At 51.4% G+C, this 6,772-nt stretch overlaps 1 protein-coding gene and 1 long non-coding RNA gene across 2 annotated transcripts in view; one reads left to right on the forward strand and one right to left on the reverse strand.

The window, feature by feature from the left end:
• Nucleotides 1–6,772, forward strand: part of LOC130253510 (uncharacterized) — a 137,305-nt gene that overhangs the window by 97,284 nt on the left and 33,249 nt on the right. The window lies entirely within an intron of this gene.
• On the reverse strand, nt 4,900–6,766 carry LOC130252793 (uncharacterized). Its single transcript, XR_008840446.1, has 3 exons — nt 6,170–6,766; nt 5,380–5,512; nt 4,900–5,270 (listed from the first exon to the last, which is right to left on the reverse strand). It is a non-coding gene; the product is annotated as an uncharacterized LOC130252793 (long non-coding RNA).

The raw sequence follows: 6,772 nt of genomic DNA on the forward strand, positions 1-6,772 counted from the left end.
AAATAAAAATCTATTAATATTTAATTTATATTCATATTTACAATCTATACACATTTTATATTTTCAATTAAGGTTGCATGATAACATATACACAATAATATTTTTATTATTTATTGTACACATATTTATACTGTTAAAATTCATTTCTATTTTATGCATATATCTTTATCTATTATATATGTGTATGTTTCTAATTTTATTTAAAAGCTCCACCTTTACCCAAATACAAACAAAAAACCCCTTTATTTTAAACTATATTTAAATGTTTCTATTTATATTTTTCATTTTTATGTCTGCAATCAATGTATCTATATATTATAAATATATTATACCAGAAGTATATATTATTTATATCCTACGTTTATATTGATCTATATATTTATGTATTTACTTACATATATTCATGTATGCACAAATAATTCTACTTTTATGTCTTTATAAACTTATTGTATATTTGTGTATTTATTTTGCTTATATTAATTATAAAAAAACCTGCCTTTACCAAATAAAACCAAAAAAACCCATTGTTTTAAACTATATTATTTGCATATTTCTAATCTCATATATATAATTTATATTCATACACTATATATTTGCATTATTTATATATTTAATATAAAGTTGTTACTTCTATTTGTATATATTTTATAGTTATATAAATATATTTTTATTTTTCTATTATTTTTGTTTTATATTTAGATTATCTATTAAAAAAACCCTTCTCTAACCAAATAAAACATTTATTTAAGCTGTAGTTAGGTATTTTTTATATTTATATTTTCCTGCCTTCTACACCCAGCCCTCCCTGTGAATGTTCTGGCACTCTTGGGTCCCTCTGGGGGACGGCACCCGGCACCACCCCCCCCCACTCCCCACTCAGCTGCTCCTTCACCGCAGCGTGGCTCCCTCTCCTCGGGACCTTGGGGTGCCCCAAAGGACACGGGAGCCCCCGAGTCTCCACCCCCTGTCCCCCTCAGCCTTTTTTCCTCACCCCCAAAGAAGGCACACAACAACTACAACTGCCTCGGGCAGGAGCACGGCACTTTATTCGAGCCCTTCCCACGGTCCATCCCCCCAAAAAGGGACTCTGCTCACGCAAGGAAGTGGGGGACAGCCCCCAGAAGGGCTGAAGTTCCTTCTCAGCCCCGCAGACACAGGCAACAAGGGGCAGAAGAGGAAGCACCAGCAGAGAGGACACAGCAAGAAAACTAAGATCAAGGCGCAGGATGAAATGGAAAAAAACAAAAAAATCCAAAAACACCTGGGATGGTGAATGGGCCGCACACAGAGAGGGATTAAAAAAGAACAGGGACAGCAAATGGGACACACCCGTGGGAACCACCGGCACGGGGAGCTCCACAGAGCCACACAGAATAAAACAGGAACACGAGCGAGGCACGCAGAAGGACGCAGAATGAAACACGGTGCCAAACACGCAGCAAGGACTGAGGGATACAAAGAGGGAAACAAGAACCCGCAGAGGAATCGACCGCGGCACGTGCCGGGGCGGGCAAACGCGGCCAAGGAGCAGCACAGGGACGGAGACAGAGAGGCACGGCCAGCAGGACAGAGGCTCACCAAGAGAGGGGACGGTCAGGGAGGAGCACTGGGCAGCAGGTGCACACAGGTACAGGCAAAGGGACAGTGACAGGGACAAAGAAACACAGTCACAGTGCAGGACAGAGGGACAAGGAGAGGAAGAAAGGAGAAATAAAGATGCAGGCAGCAAGTGAGACAGAGAGAGAGCAAAAAGTAGGACAGAACAGGGAGAGGGATTGAGTAAGAGATATTATATAAATATTGAGTATTCATTTCAAAAAAGAAAAAGAAGACCAAGAGAGAGTGAAGCAGTGAAAGGGAATGGGATGGGGAGCACACAGGCCAAGAAAGGAACACAAAAGACACAGCGGACAGAGAGGAGAGAAGGGGTGGAAAATTGAATATAAAGCTGGAAGAGGAACAGCAGCAGACCCAGGAGTATTTATTACAGAGTGTGGCTGCTGAACCTGTCAGGAAAGCACCAGCTCCGACAGAACAGGGCACGGGCACGGCTCGGCCTGGGACTCATCGATTCACATCTGTCTCATAAAGGCCGTGATAAAACAGGAGGTGAAAGCTGAATGGATGAAGTGCTGCAGCTTGGGTCCTGCTCAGCCCTCATCCCAGCCCGTGCTGCCAGTGAACACACTGATGCTCTTCTCAGCATCCAAATTCCTTCTTCAAGTTTCTTTAAGCTAGGGGAAGGAAAACAAACAAACAAACAAAAAAACCACACCAAAAACAACAACAAAAAAATCCCAAAAGAAAACAAACAAACAAAAACCCACAAATAACAATCCAGAACAAATCCGCAGCACCTTCAGCACCTTTTTGCATAACAAACTTGTACAATTATAACTTTTAAATTCTCTTCTTTGTATCTGAAGTTCCCCATACTCCCTAAAGCAGAGTAACAAACCAGGCATCAGTAAAGAAGGTGTCTGGGTTAAAAGACACTGAGCCTCCTGCCAACAAAATTATTTAGTGTTCACCTCTGCTACATCCAGCTGTAGCTAATTGTGTAGTTATGGTAATAGTGCCACAGGAATTTGGAAGGAATTATGGTACTCAGAGCTAATACAAAAGATGCACTCTAAAAATGAGTGCAACAGGAAAATGAAATACTATTAAAATGATAAAATACTTGAACCTCGGGGGGGGGAAAAAAAAAATCTCAGTATCAAAGCTCTTTGTATTTTGCATGCACATTTCCATCTAAGAAAAGCATTTGCTGGTTACAATAGGCTTCTTCATAGCCTAATAGCAAACATGAAGTTTGCCTAACTCCATTTGAATCAGGGATATAAAAGCAGATCAAGCAAGTGACAAATGAGAGAGCTATTCCTAGACTGCAGCAGACACCAACAATGAATTATGAGCAGGCTCCAGCCTCAGCCTGGCATGGCTGCGTTTTTCCTTGGACCTGCCTCAATTAAACGAGTTTGGAGCTTTTGATGCCTGCAAGTTGGTGTTCTTCTCACTGGGGCAATTGGAAATAATTTCAGTATCATTAGAAAATTTTAGAAAAATCCAGCTAAAAGTTTCACCTCTGTCCCCTCTAAGTTATCCCAGTTTTCCCCAGCTAGGAGCTGCACAGAAGTGAGGCAGGGGAAATCACGTCAGGGAACAGCTGTAGAGTTAAAGGCAGAAAGACAAGACTTATCAGGAAAGGGGAAAGGTTTCAGAAAAGATTTCGGTGGTCTAATTAATGATCATTTCTGAGTCCCAGTGAGAAGAACACAAACTCACAGCCAGTCAGGCCTCACAGTCCCCTGTAGTGAGAGCTCAGTGCACATCCACAGAGGCAAGTCCAGCACCTGGAAGAAAAAAAAAAAAAAAAAAAATGGACCAGAAGAAAAAGGTGAATTATTTTGTTTCCAAGTTATTTCCAGTTCTTAAAGCCCTACCAGCATTTGCTCTTGGTTTTGGTTGGGTGAATCCCAGGCAGTGGGCACAGGCCATGCCATCTGTTCACCCTGGCACAAGTGGTGCTTGCACAAAGTGGGACCAGAGGTGAAGGTCAGAGCCAGCCCTGCTTCTGAATTCCAGGATAAGTTTTACCAGCTGCCAAATGAGGGATTAAAAATACATAAGAATGAAACCAAAAGCATTAATGAGGCTCGTGGGATTCCATTACATTGCTGTCATAAAATTCATAAACAAGAGTTTTGAGCTTCTGATGAGAACAGTGCAGTTCTTCATTCGTATTAGTCACTGTGTGGGATTTGGGGTCTGTCTGGATTTCAAAGCCCTCATGGTGGCCCTGACACTGCTCACGAGCTGGTAGGAAAGGAAAAGCACAGTCAGAGCTCCTGGCAGGCACAGGGCCACCATGAGGGCTTTAAAATCCCGAGATTGGATTGTGGAGGAATCATCTGGGACTTGGATTGTCCCTCTGGGTGATCACAGCCCAGTTTCTGTGATTTGTACAATTCCATACATTTGACTCTCAAAACTTCCCAGCCCGGGGGTTGAGCTGACAGGGCAGCACAAAGATTGTTCTCTGTGCAGCGCCCAGACTCGGGGCTTCCCTCTCAGCTTTGCTAGTTCCCGTGAATTATCCCACGGCCCCCAATTATCTGCTCAGTTCCTGCTGCCATAACCTCACAGTGCCTCACGGAGGGTGGATATTCCCGTGCAGAGCTGCCCCTTGAACGCCAGCTGTGCCAGGAACGGGCAGAGCGTCCAAGGAAGCTCAGCAGCATCGGGACAGGGACAGGCATCTGTTCCAAAGAATTGGCTATTTAAAGCCCTCATCCCCCCAGCCCCGCCCATGTCCCTGGGGGCACTTGACAGAGCTGCCTGGAGTCCAGCTGATTTAGCCCCCCTGAGCCGGGGCTCCAGGTGATATTTTCAAGCAGGAGAAGGCAGGGCCGGGGCGCTCCCGTCCCGTGCCAAGGCAGCTCCCCGTGCCCACGGGAGGACATCTCTCCCTGCAGCAGCTCAGCTCCTTTCAGAGCCTCTGCAAGTTCTTTTCCCTCAGCAAAGGGTGCACATCCCTGCCTTCAGCACACCTCCAGTGGGACCCACCTGGCGAAAGCTTTCCATCCCTTCTGCACTTCCAGCTGGCTCCCTGGAAACTCCCACCTTCGTCCAAACAAAACTTCATCCCACCTGAACCTTTGATTTGAAGGCATCTCTGCAGGCTGTCGGTTGGCATTTATAGCTGTGAGGGAAGACTGCCTTGGCTTTAGTGCTGCTGCTGCTGAACGAGGCCTCAGGCGGGAAGGGAAGGGAAGGGAAGGAAGGGAAGGGAAGGGAAGGGAAGGGAAGGGAAGGGAAGGGAAGGGAAGGGAAGGGAAGGGAAGGGAAGGGAAGGGAAGGGAAGGGAAGGCAATTGGGGTGGACAGGACATACCTGGCAGCTGCCTGGGAGCTCTGGGAGGCTGGAACCAGGAATTGCTGTCTGAGCCCCTCTGCACGCAGCCCGTGCCACCATCACCAGGACACGCCAGCTGCTCCTTGGGCTGCTTTTGGGCTGTCAGTGGCCTGTATCCAGGCTGAAACATCTCCAGGAGCCTGCTCAGAGCAGCCCCTGGCCCGGGAGCCATGGGCAGCCCTTGAGCCGTGTCCGTGCCAGCGCCGGCCGGGCACCCAGCGCCCATCCCGGGCCGTGTGCTCGGCACGGGCAGGACGCTGCAGGCACAGCCCCTGCCCCGAGGGCCCATGGACAAGAGGTGCTGGATGCCTTTCGGGGACTCCTGGCCTCCTCCTGCCCCCTGTTCCCCGCAGCTGGGACACACAGAAACAACAAGGAGCATTGCTGGCAGTGAGTGGGAAGCACTGAGACCTCTGTGCAGCTTGCTGGAGCCAAGGATTCCCATCCTTGGGAGTTTCATACCTGTGATGCAGAGGGCTCAGTCAGTCGGAGCACAGTCCAGGTAGTGCCAAGGTTGTGAGTTCAATTCTCCCACGGGCCGTGTCCTCGAGAGTCGGATTTTAGGAACCCTCTCAATCCCAGTATATCCTGTGACCTGGAAGAGGGAAAAGCCGCAGCCGAATTTTAATAAAAGAGGCTTTGCCATTGCAGAGCTTCTTGGAGTTGCAAAGCAAGGGAGAGGGGGAGCGTCGCACCTAGCAGGTGATGGAGAAGCAGCCCGAGCAGAACCGTGCCCGGCCCCGCCGAGCGGCTCCTCCCGCGCCCCAGCCCCGCTCGTTCCGCAGGGGTGCGCGGGCAGCAGCCCCGGGGCTGTGCGCGCACGGGAACGGGGAGCCGGGCGCTGCTCCGCGCTCAGGGCTGCGGGGCCTCTGCGGGACGGGGGCACCGGGAGCGCCGGGATTTGGGGCTCCCAGGGCTGGCACGGCGCTCCCCGCGCCCCGGCCGGGTCCAGCCGCGATGCAGCGTCTACACGGGGAGATCCCGCCGCCGTTCTTCCGGGCGCGGTTACCGGCAGAGCCCCGGCTCCCCGCGGCCACAGCGGGACCGTGTCCAGAGTGCCGCGGCCGCCGGAACGGAATGGGAGCGGCAGCGCCGGCTCAGCCCCAGCGCCCGTCCGGGGCGGCTGCTGCTGCTGCCTGCGGCGATCCCGATCCCGGCCCCGCTACCCGCACCCTGCCTGCCCGGGGAGAGGCGGCACCGCCTGGAACCCCCAGCCAATACCGCCAAAACCTAGACCCGACCCTGGTCCTACCTGAGCGCCCCAGGATTCGCGCAGAACCGGGAGCTGTCCCTGGCACAGCGCTCCGACGAGGATCCCGCCGCATCCCAGCACGAGTGTTCCCGAATGGAACGGGCCGGGAGCGGATCGGCCGCATAGAAATAGGCCCCGGCCCGCGCAGCCGCACTGGGGCCCCGCGCACCTGAGTCGGGCCCGGCCCCGCCCCTCAATCCCCGCCCGGCCCCGCCCGCTCCCTCCCCGGCGCCCCGTCCTGCCCGGGCTGGGGCGGGGCCATCGCTCGCGGCCCGCCCCCTCTCCCGGGGCCGAAGCGGGGCTGTTCCCTGTTCCGGGTCCCCTCGGAGCCGGCACTGCCCAGCATTCCTCACCGGGGCTGGGGCTTCCAGCACAGCCCCCAGGGCATCCCGCTGCTTCCTCAAGCCCCCTTCAGCGGGATCAGTTTTTGGAGAGAGATACCCAAACCCAGCAGAGCTGGCTTTAACGGATCCGGGGGAATATCCCCTCTCCCCATCTCACCCAATTGCCGCTGCCAAAAGCCAGCCTGAGGATCAGCTCCCTATCCCCTCAATCTCTGCAAGGAATCGGATTTCTCAATCCGGCAGGGCAGCAATGCTGTTC

Source organism: Oenanthe melanoleuca, chromosome 1 (assembly GCF_029582105.1).
Source record: "Oenanthe melanoleuca isolate GR-GAL-2019-014 chromosome 1, OMel1.0, whole genome shotgun sequence".
Classification (NCBI taxonomy): Eukaryota; Metazoa; Chordata; class Aves; order Passeriformes; family Muscicapidae; genus Oenanthe; species Oenanthe melanoleuca.